This window comes from Stylophora pistillata, chromosome 1 (assembly GCF_964205215.1).
Source record: "Stylophora pistillata chromosome 1, jaStyPist1.2, whole genome shotgun sequence".
Classification (NCBI taxonomy): Eukaryota; Metazoa; Cnidaria; class Anthozoa; order Scleractinia; family Pocilloporidae; genus Stylophora; species Stylophora pistillata.
In genome coordinates, this window is record NC_142519.1 from 23,699,680 (window position 1) to 23,712,469 (window position 12,790).

Below are 12,790 nucleotides of genomic sequence, written 5' to 3' on the forward strand. Positions count from 1 at the left end.
AAAATGCTTGACGTCGCAGTTTGTGATTGTCTTCTCGTTTGAGCAGTTTTTATCGGTTTATTTTAATCGCAAACATTTCAATAATTATCTCCCAACGCCTTCCGTTTAGTATCACAGAACAACGCGCTAAAGTGAAATGGCCATGTAAAGGCAACTGTAGCTTATAAACAGGACTGTTTCAATTGATAAAAAAGATATGGTAGTCACCACGGCCTATAGCCTTCAGTTTCTTGCCTTTAAAATATAGTTTGACCCAATGCTCGAGCTTTAGTTTCTCCCAACATAAATTGTTCACGTGGGACAGCCAGTGGAATGCGATCTTCTGTTTCGCAGTCATTTTCTACTCTAAGCTTACCATTTCTACCAGCCAGAGGTCTATTTCTGCCGCGCGGTACCGTTTAGAGTCTGGGGATGAAGGACTTCTGAGAATACTAGCGATCCAAGTAAGAGTATAATTCTCTCAAGTAGTAAACGTGGGAAACACGGCATGAAAACCTGAAATGAAATTGCTCTTTTCAAAATCATGAATGCAACATAGAAACGAGATGCTGATGAGAAATCCAAACAAAATAACATAAACGCCTGCTAAAAGTGTACATTGTGGCTCCGTCGGGATGTTCCTTTCGATTCCATGTCACTGGTCGAAATCTATGAATATCGATCAGAAAACTGGGAAGCTATAATGAACGATAAGTCTGTCGCTGTCGTCAAAGGCAGAAGGGCTATTTAAGGGTCAGTATTGATTTAAAGTAGAAGCGTGTTGGTACCGGAGAGGCCTGTCCCAATTGTACTCGTAAAGTGCTGGAAGGGTGGATGCTCACTGGAAAGCCAAAAAAATTACCAAAAATCCAAAAAGTTGTTACCTAAATCTCAAGAGTTGCTTCCAAAATTTCTTGATGTTTTTATATAAACATTACATAGAGGCTTTATTGTTGGTTATTCACACTCGCAAATATGGGCGACATTTAAGGATACTTAATTCTAATGGAACAACACATGGTACATTTGACGTGCTGCCGAATGTCATTTTAACAATTATCCGTCATAATATTAGATAAAGATCGCAATTGGCGTGCGAAACGTTGGCAAGTGACTGGTTATGCGCTAGGTTTTTGGGAAATCGACGACATTTTCGTGCTTGATATGTGCTCTAAATCTATAGTTTGCTACGAAAGGCAAAAATTGCTCGAAGTTGCCAGAACAGCAAAAATTTGCCCCTAACGACAAAATTTGCTCAAAAGTTGCCGAGTAATATCGGGAAAGGCCTACCCACCGCTTCCCTGATCCTTTCCTTACTAAGTCGATCGATAACAGCTGCTGTTAGCGAATGACTGCTTACAAAAACAAGAGTGGCGATTGGCAATGCTTTGGGGGAAATAACGGCTGAGTTACTGTACGGAAACTTATTGAAAGTGTCGATGTTGGTGGAAACTTTGATGACGTAAGAGGTAGCAGCGGGATGGGGGGGGGGGAAGAGCAGGGCATGGCTTTCTTCGGGAAGAATGGCAAGCTGGCTCGCCATTTTGAATAGCAGGAATTACAACACGCAAAACTATAGTGCTTTCCTTTGAAGAAATTTACATTTTACGTTATTTCTCTCTAAGTATGTCGATGAGGCAGTTCAATTGACACCTGGGAAACTTATTCTTGATTTTCCCACAGACAACATATCTAATTGCGAACGATAGGTGACCACCAAATGTCGGTTGACGACGTTGGAAACTGACTTAGCAACAGTCGTTCCCATAACGTGGGCAGCGAACGCTGGCGGCTTGAAAGCGTCAGGTATGATGATCACTCCCGAACCGCGCACGGCATAAAGAAGTCTGCGAAAGAGTCAGGTCTGGAAGACTATGCTATCGATATCCAAAGACAATGGGAACTTGCAAATTAGTCGACTTCTAACGGTATTCCACAGGTGATCTCTATATTGTCAACATGCTTCTAAAAACTAAAGTTCTTGGTGGATCTTGTAGAATGTGATGATCGATGTAAATAAACAACGGAAGCGAGTGAGTTTAAAAGTCAATGAAGTAAAGAGAAGCCGTCCTGTCGAGGACTTCCACGGTCTGTTCTTTCTGATCATCTCACAGACCATTGCCCGAGGGGATAAATGCTGTATGGACTACAATAAATCACGTCAAGCAGAGAAGACAAGCCAAAGGTCAAACCAAAATTCCTTTTGATGGTAGCTCCGGCCTCTTAAACTAGATTTAGTATAAAACTGCCTCGAAATTGAAAGCTAATCCCTACAAATTTATCCACGAGTTTTCCTAACAATTTAACTGTAACCCAGCCCGTCCATGTCGGAAAAGAGATCGATGAAGACATCCCGATGAGGCGAGTTGGAAGCCTGAAAAAGAAAACTTAACATCAATACAACTGAGCTGACAACAAGCACTGGTGATTTGCGTTATCCACTATTACTTTAACTTCTTTTGATGGATTCTCTCAATAACATCATCGCTTGTCATGTGCCTGCAGTCGAACTATACGTAAGAGGTGACGATTATGAATTATTTAAATTAATAACTAGCCTTTTCAACGAAATTAAGAATTACGAAGCTCGCAAATAAGTGTTTAGGAACTTATGACTGATAGGCCCGAAGAATTTTTTCGACTGTTTAGTTCGATTGCTGTGCCAAAAAGGTTGCTCTTCCTCTCAAAAGGGAAATTAGATTACGATTTTCTAATTTCGCGACCCGATTTTTTTTCTTGACTCTAGGTAGTTTGGAATGATTTCCAAAAAGCAAGTTTTGTCTTAGCTTGGGGGAAGGGGGAGGATGTTAAAGAGTTCAGCAGCTTTTTTAATTCTCATAATGTCCCCTTAAAAAGAAAGAAAAAAGTGTTGTGATCTAAAGCTCACCTTCGAGCAAGGTAAACGATGAAGCTCATAAGAAGATGTGAAACACTGTAAGAAATAAACGTTTGACACGTAAGGAATTGGAAAGACACTTGAGCTTCTAGAAATCGACTTTCTCTAAACAAAGAGAAACAAAGATAACTTACCATCTTGTCTGTGGCCCCGTAACATCTTTGAATCGACCATAATCTGAGTAGCAATGTACGACTGAAAGCAAATAAAGAGAAGACTATCTGTTTACCAAAATAAGCAAATCAACCCCTTCAGGCGGCTTGTATGTCAGCTGATGGCTAATAATGTCTACGGCTGATAGACTGTCCGACGATGAATACTTGGCCGAGAAGCGAAGCTTCGAGGGAAAATATGAAATTTTGAGAACACTGTCAGCCAAGGACAATATCGGCCGACATAACAGTAGGCCATTCAGTTATAACCCTCTCTTTAAATTCATAAGGCACGAAAACAGCTCGTAAAAAGCCAGTGGCGGATGCGTACTTGCGACCAGCTTTATAGCATAACCAGTTTTCGTCCGCTGGCTTTGTTTCTTTTCGACGGAAATAACTTGAGGACAAATATCGATGAAGACGGGAGTTAACGCGTGACGACTGTCTGATGATTTTGCCTCACGTGACATAAAGTAGCCTATGAAATTGCGCTACAGAAGCTTATGACCTAGCTAATAATCTCGCGAAAATTAATGAGTGGCTTATAACTGACCAAAACTGACTCATGCAATAGGAATTCTAAAACTAAATAAGTGCACGCTGGCAAATCTAGACAAGAAAAAGTTCTCAAATTATGCTCGGACAACGCACATAGTCAGACTCGGATGACATGGGTAAAATCGGGAATGATTTTCACCATCGAAAAGAGAACCATACGACTAATGGTCAAATATTTCTTGAAGCATTCAAACGGTGAGCATTTTTCTCCATTATGCATATATCCAACATGTATGTTTACCTGGATTTGTTCCATGACATCACCACCCATCTCTTCCGCCATGCGATAACTGAAGGAGACAAGGGATTTTTTATATGTAAGGAAGCTTTAACTTGAATCAAGAACAGTAAAGGATGAGTGGGAATACCAGGAATGAATCCTTAGTAGTAGCCGTCCGTTCAAATATATATTTATAACGCTATTCTACTGGCAGAGCAGATACGCGAAGAACAATAAAGCAGTTACACATCATGGTCAGCGCTGTTGTACATGAGAGCATTTTGAAACATTAACATCATGTCTCTCTGGAATTCGCTCGTTGTACGAATGGTCTGTAACGAAAAAGATTGCTATTAGCGTGGTAATGTAAAACAAATCGTTAAGATACGTATGCCTTCGAACCCAAAACAATCCAATTAATGACAGACTAATAATTCGCGCTATGTTCTTACCCCATTTTCAATGTTCTTTTTTATCGTTGATAAATCCATAGTTCTGCAAAAAGATGAGACGGTTTAACTAGGGATATTTTGGTGGATCATTGTTTAATGGTTGTCACACTTAATGGTAACTTCGTTGACATTTCTGTAACAAACAAACTGCGACAATTTCCAATTCATAAACCTTTACCAATCTTCACTTATTCAGAGGCTTATTGATTCAGAGTAATCAGAGAGTCCCATTTTCATGATTTTATGATGTTCACAGTAAAAGAGATACAGCAGCCTTATAGTCAGCGCACTTGACTCCGTGTCGAGAGGCCTCAAATCGCTGGAAGGCTGTGGCTGGGTCATCATGTTGTGTTCTGTAGCAACAGCAGCACCATACCCAAGCCAACCGCTCTAGGAGAATTGCAGTCGATTAACCCTCTACACCCTAACATCAGTATGCATCTTCTCACTACCGTTTCCATATATTTCCTGAGGTACTAACAAGGAGAATTTGTTTAACAATCGAGAGCTTCTTCAGTTGGTGATCATTTCCTATATTCTGATGACTATAATGTGTGATTCAGGGGTGATCTTGAAAGGAGAAATTAGATACTCGTCACTCTTGGGGGTCAAAGGATTTAAACATCTATCTAAGGGGATTGTAAATACTCTTGGTCTATTTAAGACATAGAAACATCACAAGCTCCTGTAACTCTGCAAGTTGTACTTGTATATACACTCTTCTCTTACATCACAAGTCGAGTCCCTTGTACGTTTTTACCTGAAAACAATGCTATGGTATCCTGGTGCCTCGTCGTCTGTAACTGGGTGCAGAAACACGTTTGCATATCTGATAAAACAAAGATAGAAATGAAATGTATTTCATTTGGAGAAGTTAAGAAGTGAAAGGAGAGCAGAGTGACCAGATGTTAACCTCGTGGATGTGCCACGGCTAAAATCCAGTTTCTTTTTTCTTACTCATTCAAGATATTGTGTGGGTTTCAAGTGATAATAGGGTACCTTTTACCATGATCACACAAGACTAACTTGTGCTATTCAAATGGAAAGCACAAAGACATATGTTGGGAAAAAAAGACGCTTTACAGTAAATTGGCGCGTGCAATGGCGAACAAAAGACTACAATCAAACCCTTAGACGAAATGTGCGACATGTATCGACTTCCCTCAATTTCAATGCATTAAACCAAAACTGGAGAATGACGATGGCCAAATACATCGGGTGGACATTGAAATAACACCAGATTCTGTTCACTTATCTTTAAGGAAACGTTTAACAGCTGAATGAGAGAAGTATTAATCCTATGTAAACAATCATTCTTACTTATGATTGGCTGCAGCTCTCCAGACCAGCATTATTGACTTTTTCCATGTTTTCTGTGCCTGAATGGCTTCTTGTTCGTCACTGCTTCTAAACCAAATAAACAAGCAAACAAACACGTTACATCAATTTAAATTTTGTACTAGAAGCAATCCACATCCACCAGCAGCACGTACCCCTGGGACACTTGAGAAGCGGGGCTACCGGGTACGGATTCAGACCCCGCCTTGTCCAACAAGAATTCTTTCATCGAGGAGCAGGGTTCATCCTTCTCAGACTGACTCCGGTCCCCTGGGTCGGACACTGCCTCGTCTCCACTCTCCCGCTCCATCTCTTCATCGCTGTCCTCCTTCTTTTCCTCTGCCTTTTTGCTGGCCTTCTCAGATTCCACATCTAATGTCTCCATTTTGGATTCCTTTATGAGAAAAAGAAATCGTGTATCAGTGAATAGCCGTCCACGAAGACATTATTACTGATTCTTCAAGAATTAGTACACAAACCAGGATAGTAAGGGAAAACGTTTCTTTACACTGTTTTTTTTTGTTTTCTTTACACTGTTTTAACACTAACAAGGTCTGATTTTGAGGAATCGATTCACAAGTTTTCTTTTTCACTCTCCATACCTCTTCATGTTCCTCTTCAACGTCACCTTCGTTGTCCTATGGGATGGGATGAAATCGTTTATTCTTAATTAATATAAAAAACAATTTGAGGTATAGAATGGCATAAGGAAGATTAACAGAAACAGTGACAAGTACCGTTGAGGTTGCAGATTTGCTGCGATGTCTTTGATTCCTTCTTGCTGCTCTTGGTGGTCGACCTAATAAATGAAAAAAGAAACTTCATGTCAACCAAAAACCAACGCGTGAAAAAAAACTTACTTAACATTAAATACTGAGTTCATCCCTCACCAGGCCTCCCAGGTTTGGATGCACGTCTCTGGACTCGCGGAGAAGAGACTGGGGTCTCAATAGTCTCAACTTTTATTTCAGGGATGACCGCTGATCGTTCAGTAGAGGCTCGGGCAGTACTAGCGTCATTTTCGAGAATGTCGCTCGCAAGTTCTGTACCGCTGTTTTTCTCGGAATTCTTCACAGCTGGTTCAAAACTTTTGGGTTATTATTTCCTGCAGTATGAAACAAATAAGAAATCTTGCCTATGTAACAAGTGGCAAAATTCCTGAAAAAAAAAAAAAACACAACAACAACAAAAAGTTGTTTAAGACTGGTTAAACTTACCTTCCTGTCTGCTGGAGGGGTAGTTGGTGGGGGTGTAATTGCCAAAGGGGAGGGCAGAGTTGCAGTCAGAGCAGCAGTCTGAGAAATAACAATTTCATCTTATTCTACGATAATACAAATGACAATGATAACAAAAGCTAACATCGGTGTGCAGCTCTAATGACATCATTGAAAAAGACTGGCATGTTCAAGTTTCTTTGAAACTTCGCGTGAGACGAAAACGTCGCTACATGATTCACACTGTAAATTGGGATTAAATCTTTGACATTAATTATATAATTTCAAAGAACGACAATGAACTTGAGTGAAGCACTTACCTTAGGATTGACTGAGATGGCTGGTACTGGTGTGGATACGCTTAGAACCGCCTGAGTGCCTGTTAATTAAATAACAGCTTCACTGAGTACTAGTTACCATCGTGAAGCTCGCATGAGTCAAATGTTTAATACAATCACATATCCCAAGAAGTGCAGCTTTCAGAGCCATACTGTGTAGAGTGATTTCACAATCTTGCTGTTAATGTGCGTTAAAAAAATTCCTTCCAAGTTTGTCATTTCTTCCATACCTTACTGGCCTTTAATAAAAAAATATTCACCAGGCAAGCAAAATTTCACTTGTTTTGTTTATAAACTCTTTAGAGGGAGAGCAGCCCAACTCCAATATTAGACATAAAACTGTGCACTCTTGGCATATCACTTTCTTTTATACCTCTTGTAATGCCCCTTTCACTTCCAATCACAGATAAAGAGTTTTCTACTGGTGTCCCTGTTGAAGGTTCCACCAACACTGATGAATCCATTCCTCCTAGGGTCTTAAAAAGAGTTAAAAATTAGAGTAACGAGCAAATGTCAGTAAGTAGGATCGAGGAAAGGCAGTTAAGATGAAATCTGACGAGTATGCTAACCAGTTACCTACAGTGGGGTTCATACATGTAGCAGAATAAGGAAGTTACCAGTAAGTAACGAGTGGCTGCTGAAAGTTTCGAGTTCTTCTCCCTGGTGCTTACTGCAGATACTAATTGTCTGTATAATTTACTTTCAAAATAATGAAATGATCGCTTTGGAACGGATTGCATGTTGTCAGAGAACACACGAAGTACTTGCATCATCCTTGTGGAGGCTGTTTGCATCTCAGAATTGTCTGTGTTTAGGTTCCCTTATACCCTTCCTTTTAGTAGTGAGAGAGAAAGTTTTCTGTAACACTTGCATATGGAAGGGTTTCTAGAACAATTCTGACAAAATGTTACTTGATTTAAGAGTTACAAGCTGGAATACAGTAGAATACCTTGGGTACTGGTCCTCCAAATGATGAAAGAGAGTTGACAGATGGAGATGCAGCAGGAGTATCAGCAAGAAGTTTAGAAAGTGTGGGAGCGGTGACTGATGGAGCTGCGGCTTGAGGTGTGTTTCCTGGTCTCTCCCTCATGGAGTCCAGCTTTGTGGGCTCCATGGAGGGTGTAACCCCTAGACAACATAAAAATGAAAAAAAAATTAAATAAATGAATTAAAACTTGTAGTGTACAAGTATTTCCTTTTCTCTTCCAGCCTTTTTGGGCTCCATTGAGGGGGTAAGCCCTCCCCCCCCCCCAAAAAAAAAAAACCCGAACAAAAACAAAAACAAAAAGAAAAAAGACAAATGAATTTAAACAACTACAATAAAAGAAGGCTGCTGTAAGTCTTTTTATTTTAGTTTATAAGTTTGCAGAGAGCTTTATCACTTATGCTTTTCCCTTAAGTTTTAACTTTAATGAATTTGAATATATGAAAATCATATACGTGTACTGCGGTTTTAAGAAATGTATGAAAGCAATCCTTGCAGTAATGAACACTACTAGGATGGAGTACTTAAAACAAAGCCTGAAAAAAATTCAGGCCCATACACAATTTGTGTTTAGTAAGTGTTAGCCATAAAATATGATTTTATGAAATAAAACAAAATCATATCAATTTCCAAATTCAATCCTGGACATAACTGGAATAACAACCAGCACCTACATGTAGTATTCTTTGTTGTGAGTTATCATCAACATCATTACCATCATAAAAAATTTTTCATATGCTTTGTGATAATGGTTTTCATATTTCTGCACAAGACTACAGCCACATCTCGTGCGTGGTAAATTAATGTCTCTTACCCCTAACCCTGCCAGGAGATGGGGCTTACGGTTTATTCGTCCTTATCTGAGAAGACTAGAGTATCTATCCATTTCTTGAATATAGAAAGGCAGCAAATTCTCCTCACTTATTTTAAGACCATGAGTATTGGTCCGGCCGGGGCTCAAACCCTCGACCTCCCGCACACAACACAATCCGGCGTTCTAACCAACTGAACTAACTGGGAGGCGGTTTCAGGGATTTTACTACTTTAGGTCCTGTCTTTTAATCCAGGTCATAAGTGCAACATCTCTTTGGCATTTCCAGGCTACAAATTTTTTGGATTTCTGGTTTCTATGGGTCTTATGTTTTTTAGATCACAAGTGTTTTAATTGAAGGTTTTGCTGGTCTTAGACTTTTAAGTCTTGCACTTTTGAACATTAGTACTTTTGGACACTAAATTTAGGATTTTTACTGTAGGTCTTTACTTGTTGGATGTTTGGTCTCAAAATTTTTGGATCTTAAAATGATGTTAGTCTTTTTGGATACGAAGGTCTGTAAGGTCTATGGATCTCAAGTTTGTTGAGAAATAGACTTTCCAGATCCTAATTTTTTCGGTTTGTGGCTATTTCAAATTTTTAAGTTTTGGGGGTCCTAGATTTTTCAGTTTTTTCTTTTGTGGGTCTTCTCTATTTCCCGACCCTAGTTTTCTGGGTCATTATTGGTATTGCATTTGATATTTTTTGGATCTTTATCATGTTAGGGGTCGAGCTGCAAACTTGAGTTATTTGGTGCTCACCATTATTTGATGAATTATCCAGAATAGAAATCACTCACATTTTTATCTCCTCCCCTCCCCTCCCCTCCCCTCACAGTATCATTTGAGTACTGATTAAGAGGCTGATGGATTTTTTATTCTAATTCAGATAATATATTAAAAGTCATTAAATATTTTTATTACACATATAAGAGAGGACTTTGATATGTGAAGCTCAGACCTCTACTTGACTTCATGGCTTATAACTGCTCATGTTGATAAATGGTTTTTGGTGTGTGCCTGTCCTTGTGCATGGATAAACTGAGTCAAGATGTGAATTGATATAAGGCATGTCCCCATGGAGCTCATGTAAGTCATTTAGTTTCATTATAATGTACTACAACATGATGTCTGACTGATTGATTGACTTGCTGCCTGGCTGCCTGGCTGTTTGACTGATGGAGAGACTGACTAACTTCCCAGCTCGCTGGTTAGCTGTTTGACTGAGGGAGAGACTTACTGACTGACTGGACTGACTGACTAACCACCAGGCTAGTTTACTGAATGGCTTGTAGGCTTACTGCAATGAACTTGCTTACTGACTGCTGGCTGGTGGACTGACTGATTAACTAACTTACAAATTGTCTGTCTAACTGACTTACTGACTGATTGGCTGGTTGGCTGGCCAGCGGACTGGCTCACTGGCTGATTGACTTATAGCTGACTGGCCTACTGATTGACTGAATGACTTGGTTACTGACTGCTAGCTGGCTGACTGACTAACGTACAAATTATCTGTCTGACTGGCTGGCTTGCCAGCTGACTGGCTGGTGGTCTGATCAGCAGGTTGACTTAGAGACTGGGTTTTTATCTTAACTGACCTACTGATTATCCTGTGATGTTCAACTTCACAGTGTGTTCTCACTTTTTAGTATGTGGGTATGTATATAACCTCATCATTATACATTTCTGCACACAAAACAAAGCAATTGTATTCCGTATTAAGCAACTTTCGGTACCACAGAGTAAATCTGTGTGTGCATTAGGTTGCATTTTTTAAGGAGGGGTTGGGATTTCAGTAGATGGGGTATTAATAGGATTACAGAATTATGCAAAATGACGTATCGTAGGGTTAGCTAAATGCAGCATTCGAGAACGGTTTAGGAATGTGCATAGGTTGTCGTGAATGAGTGTTTTTGCGAGGAAAATTGTCTACTCCCACATTCCCTATAAGACGTTTTGATTCCATTGCTTACATAAAGTTTCAAGATAGGTAACTTTGTGGGAGCAAGGGGCTCTTCTTTTTCACATCGGGGCTTGTGAATCGCAAAAAATTCCGTTACCATCGAGTTCATCTATAAAAATTTGCAACGAAACGAGGGATGTTCTCGGCGACTCATCGGGCTACGGATATATACCGCTCGCTATAGGAGCATACCTCTCGCTCCTGGAACGAATCTGATCGCAGGATTTGTAGGGTACCGCCCGCTCACGCATTGACAAAAAAAAATGAAATAGGTTATCTTGGGCGCGATCCATTCAACCAAAATTTCCGCGCCAAGCGGACCGGTCCAACCGAGAAAAGTGGTCCACCTCGAAAGGTGGGCCAGTTTTTTCGAAACTTTTCCGGTTGGACCGAACCGATCCATTCAGTTTTAGACCGAAATTTCCGGAAATTTTGGTTGAATGGATCGCGCCCTTGATTTCTTTTGATAACAATTTTCAATCTCATGAATAGGTTATAAAACATATCAAAGGAAACAAGAATCACGGTGGAAAAATAGATTGAAGAGTGAACATAGCTTTGAAACGAACGCTACAATAAATGGACAACCAGAAACCATGAATAACTTAATGCAATAGTTGATCAACCTTTATTTACACGGTCATAATTATTCTACCACAGAAGTAAGACATACCACGCATAGTCAAAGTCTAATGATGGTATTTTGGACGAGCATTCATCACAAGCTTTTTATTATTTTATTTCTCTAACCAGGAAAGGTGTCAGTCCTGATTGCCTCTAAACTCCTCAAAACTCTTCAAAGATAACCGTTTACACGTCGTTATTTGTCTCCTCCCGTTTCACGTAGCACGTAGTTTCGCTTAGGGTTTTATAGGTCTCGCTAAGAGGAAGGTTGTTTTCTTGGTTTATTCCGGGTGCTGTGGGGGGGAATAATAGAATGATCAGCTAGCATCTTTAGAGGGTGTTGGAGAAGTTTTCTGGGGTAGTAACGTGGAGTTTACTCGGGCTCTGCTTTATTTCTAAGTTTAATTCTTTCGTTTTAGATGTATAGTACTTAATAATTTACATACAGTATCAGGTGCAGCAATCTGGCAAACGTTTACACCCGCTATTAAGTTTTGCTCAAACTGTCTTTTTCAGAGAGACAATGGTTTATTTGAAGGTTGCAGTTAAAGAGGAATAGTTTATGTCTACCGGGATTGAAGCTTTCAAGACGATACGATGATATACTGTTTACAGGTTAGAAAGCTCTACATCTTGCTTAGTCCATTATTATATTTTACAGAAACCAATTCAGTCGGTGAGTTTGACAGTAAGACACTGCCCACTAACTTTTAATCGTTTATCACTCTCAATCTTGTAACTGCTTCAACAAACAGTTTTTCGGTCAGATCTCATTAATAAGAAAATTGCTTCAATGAATGATGTTAGGACTGAGCAGCTTGAGACGTTAATCCTATCGCTAATTAAGGGCAAATTAAAATTTAACTACATAAAGGTTTAAAATGACGTCAAGGTTTGGCTTTGGTGAACTGCTTAGAAATGTAGTATCCCGCCGTGGTTTCCGCTTTAGTCAAACCCAAATTATAGAGCACACGGTAGTTTCTTTTATCGTTTTTAATTCCTCAACAAGCAATGCAAGCATTAAGGGCAAACTAAAATTTACCGAAATTGGTATTCATGTTATCAATAATTACAAAAAATTTGATTTACAGCATTTAGAATCGGGGAGCCACTTCAGAAAGCCACGTGCTAAACACAACTTGTGATATGCAAATTTCCCTGTTTTGCAGGTTTCTTCTACAACCCAAAGCTGGATACCAAGGAACACGATCACTTTAAGAATAAGACCAGTGATAAATATAAATCTTGGAAAGAAAGC

The 12,790-nt window shown here is 39.6% G+C and overlaps 1 protein-coding gene and 1 pseudogene across 11 annotated transcripts in view; both read right to left on the reverse strand.

The window, feature by feature from the left end:
• Nucleotides 1-12,790, reverse strand: part of LOC111331366 (uncharacterized) — a 55,027-nt gene that overhangs the window by 24,212 nt on the left and 18,025 nt on the right. The gene's annotated exons all lie outside the window — the stretch shown is intronic.
• On the reverse strand, nucleotides 1,606-8,298 carry LOC148741744 (uncharacterized; annotated as a pseudogene). The gene is made up of 16 exons (XR_015995599.1): nucleotides 8,097-8,298; nucleotides 7,521-7,623; nucleotides 7,130-7,188; nucleotides 6,813-6,890; nucleotides 6,486-6,700; nucleotides 6,333-6,394; nucleotides 6,198-6,233; nucleotides 5,751-5,989; nucleotides 5,578-5,664; nucleotides 5,018-5,086; nucleotides 4,258-4,300; nucleotides 4,052-4,137; nucleotides 3,827-3,875; nucleotides 3,010-3,070; nucleotides 2,867-2,911; nucleotides 1,606-2,353 (listed from the first exon to the last, which is right to left on the reverse strand). The product of XR_015995599.1 is annotated as an uncharacterized LOC148741744 (transcript).